The sequence below is a fragment of the Vidua macroura genome, chromosome 11 (genome assembly GCF_024509145.1).
Source record: "Vidua macroura isolate BioBank_ID:100142 chromosome 11, ASM2450914v1, whole genome shotgun sequence".
Classification (NCBI taxonomy): Eukaryota; Metazoa; Chordata; class Aves; order Passeriformes; family Viduidae; genus Vidua; species Vidua macroura.
The window spans coordinates 10,002,082-10,013,647 of record NC_071581.1 but is presented as its reverse complement, the minus strand read 5'-3'; positions in this window follow the sequence as shown (position 1 = coordinate 10,013,647).

Sequence of the window (11,566 nt, the reverse complement as noted above, 5' to 3'; positions counted from 1 at the left end):
TCCCCTGGTTCTGAGCGTCTCATTAATATTGTGCAGCTGGATATTACATTATTCCGATAACAGCAAATCGCTGCTCTGCGGCTGTTATAAAACGCTACCGTGGCTGCTTGAAACAACCTCGTCTGCTCCGCGCCCGCGCAGCGAGGCCCCCGCTCAGCGAGGCCCCCGCTCAGCGATGCTCCCCTCAGCGAGCCCCGCATCTCGGGGCCGCCCGGAGGCCCCGGGGTGGAGCGGGAGTTACGGCGCCGTGCCTGAGGAGGTAAAGCCGCCACCGACCCGAAACCCCCGTGGCACTCGGCCGCCTCGCCGGACCGGGGAGCCCTTGCCCGTGTCCTGGGCGGGAGCCCTGGCCCGGGACCCCGCCCCGGCTCCCTGGAGGGGCGGGCGGGTCCCGCTGCTTTCCCGCCCCGGCTCGGCCCGGAGCTCCCGCGGCCGCGGTGTTCGGAAGCGTGGGTGGTGCGTCCGAGCGGCGGCCGGGCTGCTGCCAGGTGATTTACTTCAGCAGACCCGTTGTGTTTAAAAAGAGCCCCTTTCTGCCATCCCTGCGCCCCCGGCGGACAAGGGAGAGGAAGGCCGCAAAGGTGCCCCCGATTAGGCTGGAGGCGCGGGGGGCGGCTGAGGGAAGCCGTCCCTTACCGAGCCCCCGGGGCCGGCGCCGCCCGGCGGGGCAAACAGGGCGCTGGGCTTCCCCGGGCCAGCCGCTCGCACCCATGCTTGCAGCCATCGCCGTCTCTGCGCGCGGCCGGTGCTTTGGCTCCGTGTTTGGCGGAGAAATGTTAAATGAGCGCCTGGTTGCACCTGCTCGGAGCCCGTTCTCATCCTGGAAACCGCCCGCACCTGAGCAGGCGAGGCAAGGCCACTTTCCTGCCTGGGCAACGCCGGGCTCTGCGAGCCGGTCCTGGGAGGAGAACGGGCTCCGAGGGGGTGGCCGAGCCGAAGGAACTGGACATGGGTGCCATTTTAAGCGGCGGAGCCGGACAAGCTGGGGGGTCTGGCTACGGGCACCGCTGTCGAGGCTGCGCGGAGCCGGACACAGAAAAGGGCCTGGCTTTGTCCGGCAGCCCGGCCACGGCCGGTAAGCAGCGGGCTGGAGTCACGAACGCCCCACCACCGAGGGGTCCCTCGCAGGGAGGCCGTGTCCCCTCAGGGCTCCTGCGGCCTCATCCCCGGTCCCCGCGGCCGTGGCACTGCTGGGCTGCTCCGGGCTCGGGGCCGCACTGCCCCCAGAAATGGGCAGCCGCTGCTCTGTACCCTGCTTTAATGTGTTTTCGGTTGATGTATGCAATGTCTGATTGAATTTATTGCTGATTAGCGTTGAGCATGAGTTTACACAACAAGAAATTATGTTTCATTCAGTTCATTAGCATGTCTAGTGTTTGCTTTATGAGCATATCGCTAATGGTAATGACCAATGTTGATTGATTTCTAATGTGAATATAATTACACAATGTAGGGGAATTAAAGGGAAAATCCACATTTTTAATTGTTGGGTTTTAAGGGACGGCGTGTGGGGGCGAAGGGGTGCACAGGGAGAAACAAACCGACTCTCTTCTGCGCAAACGATGAGAAAGTACAGATTAATGACTCCAGCAGGAGATGGGGAGTTTGGTCCAACAGAAGAACAAGTCAAATGCAGTTAACTCAGGGAATAGTTAATGCACACTCGACATTGCAAAACATAATTTCCCCTCGTCTGCCCCCCAGGTACATCTGGAAGCCCAATAAGTTCGTTTGGAAGCGGCCGTTCCCGAGGAGCCAGCAGAGGCAGGGCTTCGTGCATGGCCGGGCAGCCGGCTCCCTGCAGCCCCGCCGGCGGCTGCGCGGCTCCGAGGCAGCGCCGCTGCCGAGCGGAGAGAGCTGCGCCCTGCCCGGGGTCAGCGGGGGCGGCTCGCCCAGCTCTGTCCGCGGCAGTGCCGCCAACGGCAGCGAGAGCCTTGCCCGCATCCTTCCTGCGAGCTGGAGACGGAGATCGGCGAGTCCTGGAGAGCCCGGGCTGGAGCCGTGCCGAGGGCTGCAACAGGTACGGGGAGCGGAGCGGGCGGGCCACGGGGAGGTTAGAGGCAGGGGGGGACTGTGGGAGTACTGTGAGGACTGGGCATGAGGAAGCTGGACGCATTCCGTCTGGTGCCTGTGCTTCTGAGGGTGACCCCTGAGAGTGTCCTTTCCACTAAAAAGGTGGCCCGGGCAGGAAGAGATCGGGTTTTGCTGGACGCATCTCCAGTGGGATGTGCAGAGGGAGAGCAGAAAGGCTCAGGTTCTCAGGAAACCTCTGTAGTGCAGAAATCCTGGGTGGGACACACTTGTGGAACTGTTTTAGTTTCACCCTCAGACAGGGTTGGTGGGTGAAGTGTGGTGTGTATTCTGCCAGCTAAGAGTTGCCAAAAGGCCTCTGTTGTTGATTGCCCAAAAAGAAAAGAGGCCTTGTGGTTTTTTTTGGAGAGTGAAACAAGCTGTGTGTTTTGCATGGGAGGAGAGGTCTCGGGCAAGGCTGTCCCGAGACAGTCAGTCCCCGTGCCTTGGGGGGCTTGCTGAAAATCCATTGTGGGCAGTGATGCCTGCACTGGGTGTGCCCCTTCCACTAGTGCCTCCTTCCTTCCTGCTGTATTCCTAGGATGCAGGGCAGTGAGGTTCCTCTGCTCCGGTGGTCCAAAGTCAAAAGCAGTGACTTCCCAGTGTGAGAAGCTGTGCACATCTGGGTGCAGAGCATTCTTGCCCTCCCTCGTGACAACTTTGAGCCTTTTGTTGGACAAGAGAGGAAGATAATGCCAGTGCCTTTGTGCAGCTTTATACAGCTGGGGAGATGCTGTGTCCCATTTCACCATGTCCCATTTCTCCAGTAGGCTCTTACAGTATGGGATTCCTAAAGCAAAACAGTTGTTCTGAACTCAGGATGTATCTGGGATTCTAAAAAACCTGGTTTGTAAAATTTTCTTGGGGATGGAATTGTGGAGCTGTTGGAGAATGGGTCTGACATTGCATCAGCACGTAGACTTGAAGAATACACCCAAGGGTCTCCTGCCTCTTGTGCCTACATCACTAACAAAGACGAGTTCAGATTTAGTCACGAGTCCTCATGCAGCATGCTGCTCATGGTGCTCTTGGCATTGGTGACCTTCTAATTGACTGAAATTCTGTTAAGCTATCAGAAGAAAGAAGACCCAAGAAAGAGATGCTGGAGGAGTTTGAGCAAAATGAAGACAAGAGATGTGAATAATTGTCATTCACATTAGTAATTCGTGTTGCATACAGTATGTTCAAAGAAGTATCAGGGCTTCAGCTGCAGTTATATTTCCAGGGTTTGTTTTGGTTAGGTTTTGTGGTTTTTTTTTTTTTTTTTTTTTTTGTTTTTTTTTTTTTTTTTTTTTTTGTCTACACTACACTCATTCAAGGACTAAAGGTTCACGGGAGGACTCCTGCTTTGTTTGCAGTTAATAGTCATTCAGCTTGTAGTGGAAATTCTCACTGCATTGTTGGGCTTCATGCTAATAAATTTTAATGTGCTTTCAATGTTTTGGCTTCAGGGTCATCCAAGTCAGGGCCATCCTCCTTGAGCTGCTTCTATACTGAGAGTGTTTTCCAATTTTTCCAGTAGTAACACCCCCTTTGAAAACATAAATATTTTAGTGGAAATTAACATAGTCCTGAACCTTTTCTGTTGATAAAATGCCTATGCCATTAATTCCATGACAGCTGGTTTTGGTGTTGCTGTCACCAAAGTAGGTCAATATTTCTTTCTGTTATGAAATAAAAATGCTGAGACTTAAAAAAAAAAGAGTTATGAACATGTCACGTTGCTCACTCTACAATTCTTTCCATCAAAATTTCTTGTATAACTCTTCAGGCTCTTGGTCACACTGCCTGGTATGTTGACTTGATAAATACCATTTCCACTGAAAGAATGGAGAAGTATTTTGTTCTTTGCCATGCATATGGTACTGTTCCTGATTTTGTAATTGTTAAAATCTGGTCATCAGGACTTGAGATTTCATGGGTCAGTTATCCTTCCTACTTTGATTCTCCCCAAATTCTTCAGTATACATTGAATCATGCTTTAAAATTATTGATTGGCATGGACTCATAATTCCCTTTTGAATGTTTTTATAATTTCTTTACTTGGTTTTGTGTTTCCTGGCTGACATAAGAGCTGAATTTCCCTATAATTCTGTCAGTTTAGGTGGGGGGAAAGAGAAGCTTCTGATGCCTCTCTTTTTAATCTGGCTTTATTGTTCCTTTGCTGTCTTCTGAGTGATTAATCTCACTATTTTAGTCTTCGAAGAGCCTTTCCAAAGGCTCAACTGTTCACACAACCCAGAGGATTGCAGCCTCTAGTTTTGAAACACCTCCTTTGAAATGGCACGACCATCTCTATCCAGAGGAGTAAGATGAGGCTCAGCAGTTATTATATCCACAGCAGAGATTCTAATTCCTGTAGCTGTGCACTTTGTCATATAGCCAAGCTCTTGCAGTGCTGCATTGAGCAGAGACCTTCACTGAGTTTCCTGCAATATTCCCAGGCCCCTCTTGTGGCTTGATTAAGCTAATTGAGAGCTCTGCTGGGAATTAACCACCATTAATATACGTAAACCTACCAGCTTTGCATTTAGCCTATCACATACATGAACAATTGCACAGCTCTGACCAAACTTGGAATTATTTTTTTTTTTCCTCTACAGAACTAAGACATCACTGTCTTGAAGCATGGGTTTAACATAGCATTTTGACCTGTGAAAGTCATATTTATTTTCCTAATATACATAGTGGAAGGACTTTATTGGCAAGAAAGGACTTTGAAACAAATACATTGAGAGAAAAATCAGCTTTCCTTTATAGCGGGAAGAGGAGGATCTTTCTTTTTTAAAGTAGAGATGCCAGGGCTCAGTTTTGAAGATATTGTATTAATTCCAGTGGGTCATTAAATGAGTTTTTTCTGCTGACATAAATTTGCATAGCTGTGTTGCAGTGCAGATTCTTGCAACTCATTCTGACTGTGGAAAATTATGGCAGAACTTAGGAAACTGCTGTCACAGAAATACATTCCAGTTCCATTTCCTGAATTGTTGCAAGCAATAGATACACTTGCATGAGACCAGGATTATTCAGCTCACCAGAACTTTTGAAGAAATACATTCATATTTCTTCTTCTCACATTTCATTTTAATTTTTTCATGGAGTCTTACATAACATAACTGGGTCCTTTTGGCCATGTTTTCAAGATCATGTAAGAATTCTGGATAACTGTTGAGATATTCAGTAGTTTCAGTGGTAAACACATGATGGAATGATGCTATTGTCCAAAGATGCCTAGAGTAGGGCTGCAGTTCTCTAGGCCAGCTAGTCAGTGCCCACAGGTTTGATCATGACTGCTTTATGCCCAGAACATGGAAACACAGCCAAATCTCTTTGGTTATGCTTCAGCAGCTGGGAAGATGAGTCCTGTATAATCAGAAATCAACTGCAGAATGGTAATTTTAGTTTAATGTTTTTAATGTTCATTTACTGTATTGTGCTTTCATCAAAGCTGAAGATGTTGTGAATACAACATTGGGGTATGGCTTACAAATTGATATAATTAGGAGCTGGTCTGATCAGTGCTATCAATGTCAGCACATTCCAAAGGAGGCAGGGCTGTTCATTCAGGTTGGTTTCATGTGTATTCTCTCAATTCGAAGCTGTGTGAATATATTTTATATTTTCCAAATGTATCTGTCACAACCTACCTTAATGGTGACAGCATATCACATCACACTGTGTCTCTGTCTTAGTGTATCTACAGTGGTGTCTAATGAATGCTTCTGCACAAAGGCTGTTGTACACTGAGCAGCTGAGTGAGCTCCTGTCTGACTCAGATGCTTTTTGCTCAGCCCTTTACCTCAGCAGTTTATGGCAGTTTCCCTCCTGTTACACCGCAGCCAGGTTGCACTAACCCTGTGTCTGTTCTCAGGGCAGAGGAGGATGGTGAGATGCTCCTTTCTGCAGCTGTACAGCATGGAAACATTCCTGCGAGCTTGAAGCAAAGGGGCTGTTACACGGTGGGAAGCACTGGGCACTTCTGGGCAGGCAAGGTAAGCCCTGGCCACACGTGACCAGTATAGCAGAGTTTTAAACCCTTTGCCACACCAGTTTATGTCCACAACTTCAGTAATGTGCAACAGTCTTTTATATCTTGAGATGTTTTTTGTATATTCCTTCTGTTGCAGTTTCTCATTTGCTGATTTTCCTTGATGAGTTGGGCAGCTTTTGAGTTTTAACTGGTTTCGTAATCTTTCTTCTCAAAAGGCCCAATACTTCAGCCTTGCCAATCAGGAGGAGAGCCTCTTGGCTGTGGAAACTGAGTTTGTGCCTGCCTGTGTGTATTGACTTCCTGTCATCTCTGAGATTAACTTAAAATAATTCTTGCCTTTAGTAGCCCTTTCCAGTTTTCTCCACTACCTTTGTAGGTTGTTCATGCTGTGCTTTTCCTTTTCTAACTTAATTTTTTTTTTCTTGTTTAGAAGAACCCTGTTGATATGCAGTATTAGGATCTCTGCTGGAAACCAGTAATATGTTCATTCTAGCTGAAATATTGGCTCCCCACATCTCTGACTGGCTGCTCAGGAAAGGATGGAGATAGATACTGATATCTCTAGTTACTCTGTTGAGGACCCCACCATTTTGCAAAACACTGAAGTTGAAAGTGTGTCCATGGAGTTAAAAGCTACAAGGTGCTTCCTGATTTTTAAGTTAAAGCACTTAAGCATAAGCTTGCCAGCTCTGTATGCCTTCAGCTAGATAATATACGTACTAGAGTTGTTTTATATTTAAGCCAGCAGATAAAAGTGGCCTTTTGAAAAGTGATTCCTTTAGAAGGAATCACAAGCAACAGTCAGGTGCTTTTAAGGTGGATGGCAAAAGTATGTTTGTGAAGACAGATGTGGAAGCTTGTTCTGTGTTTACATATGAGACCAAGTGAGTGAATTTGTTTCTTTGGCTAATAAGTTGCTTTAGTAAATATTGTTGAACCTGTCTGGCATACTGCTATGTTGTGAAGTGCAGTAGCAAAAATCATGGAAAGAGTTGCTCTACGTTGTAAAGTTACACAATAGCTGAGGTTTGGTTTCTGTATCTGTTTTGCCAAGGAGGTGAATTGTACCAGTGTCTTTGGCTGGTGTGGTTTGCTTTATTATCCATACTGGATGGGACAATGACTCTTCCCTCTCCCAGTTATGCATGGCAAAAGAGCCCAGGAGAATTATCCAATTGGTAGCTCATTAAATAAGTATCTATCCAGGCTCATGACTGAGCGTGAAGTTTCTCGTGGTTCAGAGTTAAATGTTACAAGGGAATAAAATTCTTCTCACTAAATGATAGAGAAAACACAGTAGGAGGCATTTTTTTCAGGGAATACAAGCTATTGTCCTACCCTTGTCCAGAAGGCTACATACATCAAGCAGAAGATGCTTCCTTACATTCCAGCTAAATCAATGTTATTTCTTCCAGAACACTGCTGCTTCCGTTTCTAGAGATAAAAAAACATAGCTCACTGTCAGGAGATAATTCCTTCTCTTGGGCTTTCTGTCCTTGACCAGTAGAAGTTTTTATTTTTCTTAGACAAGGAAGCCTTTCTTTATCCCTGGAAGATTAAATTGTCTTGCTGGTAGATCTGCCTTACTGAAGAAATGGAGGAGGAAAAGCAGATAGGGAAGAAATAGAAAAGAAAATAATTTCAAGGTATCTTTATAGTCTCCTATTGTTAGGATGTCAATTACTACCATATATCACCTACATAGCAAACTTGTCATAGCTTGGGGTATCTTTTTTTTTTCTCTCCACCTAGTAGAAAATGTATCAGTTATCCATACCAAGTCTTTTTTATTGTGAGATTGATCTTTAAGGTATAGTGGCGATGCTCAGCGGGATTTACTTTTTTAACTTCCTATTCAGAAGGATGAATGTTTAAAGATCATAGTTTTTTAAACTCCAGTTGTGCATTTCATAGGAATAATTGAAGAAAATGATGCTCTTTTCAGCTTTTGAGTTGGCACAGCTCTTGTTTCAGGTGCTGATGCCTCACACTACAGAGAGTGGTCAAGAATGGCAAATCCAGCAGTGCATCTGTAACTGGGGGCTCTGATTTAACTGTAACACTCCTTTTGATGAGTGCAGAGTGCTTTAGTTACTGTAAACATGGATTCTCCAAAACTCCAGTGTGTAGGAGTAGAAAGAAGCTTTAGGACCTGAGAAAACCCTAGACTGGCTCTGTAAGGGGCCGAAAGAGGGGCACCCAGCTGTGCCTGGCCGGCGCAGGGTGCGGTCGGTGCCCCGAGCAGCGGCGCGGTTTCAGGGGCTGTTTCAGGGGCTCTCTTTGCTGACAGACACTGCTGGGTGGGCAGCTCTTAGCAGTGGGCTTTGCCTCCACAGCAATCACACATCCAGAGCAGCAGGAAAGAAGGCAGCCACTTATTCACAAAATGCATCGACTTGCAGACCTTAGATACAGATATTCCCTTCTATTGCTGCTGTGGGAACAAGAACTGACTTGTGTTCCTTGGAGCCCAGATATTCATCCCACCCTTGGAAGGACAGGCAGGTCCATCACCACACCCTGGCAGTGCTTGTGTGACCCTCTGAGAGCAGCTCCTGTCCTGAATGCTTTACTTTGGAGCTTCAGCATTGACTGTGGCCAGGAAAGGTTTGTCAGGAGGGCTCCCAGCTCTCCCTGGGGCAAAGGGAGGATAATGAAGGGAGCTAAAAGGTGAGAGGTGTCTGCTAGTTCAGCTCTCCATTGGTCAACTTCTCCTTCTTTGATCTACCTAGTTCTTATGTAGAGTCAGTCCTCTATTCCTTTCAATTAGAGCTCCATCCTACTTTTCTGTCCCTTCCAGTTTGTGGATTTTATTCCTCTCTCAAGTCTGTTTCACTTGTATTTCTTCTTTGCTTTCATGACTCGGGACTTTTTTTCCTCATTTCCTTCATGCTATGTCATTTCTTGTGGCTGGAACGGTGTCCTCCTTTTCTGAAAGGAAACATCAGTCCAGCAGGAGGATTAAAGGAGATTTTAAAATAAATTCCTAGGGAGTCTCAGAAACTGGAAGAAAATGGCAGCAAGTTTCAACTTGAGCAAGCTTTATTTCTGTATTGTATAATATGATTCATAGTGTTGTCAATATCTATAAAAGCATAAAGAAAAGGCAGCAGTAGCAGTTAAAAAAAAAATCAAAAGCCCTGTAAAGGATGTAAAACTAAATTTCAAAATACTATAGAAGAGGAGGAAGGGCCAGAACCCCAAAGAGCAAGCTATTTGGAAAACAACAGCTTTGAAATGGTGTGAAATAAAGCCAAAAGAGGGAAGAAGTTCCCCTAAACCAGCAAAAGAGAAGCCCATCTAGGGCAGTTTAAGTGAATAGGTTAGGAGCTGAAGAGGAATGGAAGGTTAAGCAGTTTTTGTTTACATTGTACAGAGAAAGAAAAAATAACCACAAACTTCCCTCTGAGTAAAGGAGACCAGAGAAGCACTGACAATACAATTTGATTATATTGCTCAGACAGTGTTTAAAAATACACAAACAATCTCTCAGCTTTTTCCTCAAACTTCCTCTCTGTCTTTAAATAACCAAAAAACCACAAACCACCACAAAATATAAATCACAAAAATGAGCCATCAAAATAACAGATTCTTCTTTAAACTTACTCTTAGAGGTTAAATCACAAATTCTCTTCTGCTGTAATGAACATGATTGAAACCATAATATTTCCTTCTATGCCACCTTGAAAAGTAAACAATTCAATGGAGAATTATAATTATAAAATGTTCCATGCTCTACTCTCATTTAGCACTGCATTTCATACCAGCTACAGCTGCTATTACCAGAAAAAGCTCTGTAGAACCTCTGTCAAATTTCCTACAAATGAAACTTTTTCTGCCACCAGTGTGGACCTACCTCTTGTGGCATGATCCCAGTGCCTTGAAGACTTATGACCTTTGCTTGAAAGAAAAGCAGAACTGAATGAGATTTGATGGGAGTACATCAATAAAATGATAAGTTGCATCAAAAGACAACCCACATTTAGTTTATTTGTCATAAGCATGGTTATCATCATCTTATCCTAAAGACTGTTTTCAGGTTATAGGAATCTGCCTAACTTCTAATTTACATAGCAACTTTATTAATTTATTTACTGAGACAAATGATGGTTTGCATCTGGTCTCGTGTGTCACAGTCTCTGCTTCACTGCATATTGCAACTGTTGCCTTAAGTGTTCTGCCTTGGGCCCGTGCTGCATTAGGCACTGGTATGTTGGAAACAAGGAATGCTGCTTCCATTACACAGCTAAGCAAGTAAGGAAATGGGGAATCTTTCAGGTTCCTGTAAGAGAAGGGTTGCTGTTTCCCAGTTGGCTAAATTATTTTAAACCTAGGATAGATTTGATTTGGGAAGTGTTGATGAAATCTCAGACAAAACAATTATTTTTAATTTATGATGTGTCATGTTGTTCCCACATCAGGGTTGTTACTTTTGCTTGGGCCCACTTTTCTCTTTTGCTGGTAGGATGTGTGTGAGGCTGGTGCATAATACTAATATTGGGACATTCAAGACTTCTTTCCTTATCAAATAAGCAAATTCTAGGTTTGCCTTTTCAAACCTCAGATGTTTAATTTTGCTGTTGTGTTTCCACAATGTCGTCTTAGTAAGCTGCTTGCTTTGATTTGATCTGAGTTAATTCTAAATGTTGTTCTGCAGAAACAGGGAAATGGAAGATATCTGTCCCAGGCTAGAGGCGTAAAGACCAAGCTGTGTGACCATTCCCTGGTAGGCCCTGGGTGTGTCAGATCTGTGAGTTCAACTCCAGAGACCCCTGATGGGATGCTCAGCTCTTACATGATACCATTTGCTAATGGGAACTGCCCTTGCAGAATTCTGTTAAGCATAATAAGGTACATATTGGATAAGAATAAAACCAGCTTGGCTTTATTATGTGACTTGCATGCCTGGTAATGAATAGAAGGAAGGCACACACCTTCATGAACAGAGAAATTTAATATAGTCTCTTTCTGGAGTTGTACCTGTGGGACTGAAAGTTTATTTCAGCATTCCAAGGGCAATAAAAATCTAAATTTAAACTCAAAATGTGCTCAAAAGATTACCCAGAGGCTATGTACTGTTCAAACTTTGTTTAGGTCATAACTGCTTATTTAAAGTTAGTTTATACCAGCAAGTTAGGCTTTATGTTTTTGAGCAGAACCTCTGTTACTGGGAAAGGCAGTGCAAGTGGAGGAGATGCATCTCAAAGTTCAGTTCTGCTTTGCTATTGCATTTAATTCAGCTCTTTACTGCTTCGTACAGAGCTGTGTGGAGAGATTTGTAGCTCTTAACCTTCCTTGTGCAGACACTTTAAAATCTATTCTGATCCATTCCCCTCGTCAGACATCTCAGATATTTGGGTTTTTTGAAAGGGAGAGGTGAAGGAGATGCCAGGTGAGCGTTTGCTACAGCAGGTAAATGCCTGTTAGTTATAAACATGGGCTGGAAAGGCGGAGTATGAGCAGTAACCAGGTCCTAGCCAGTGGGCCCTCACTTCAGGGTTTCAC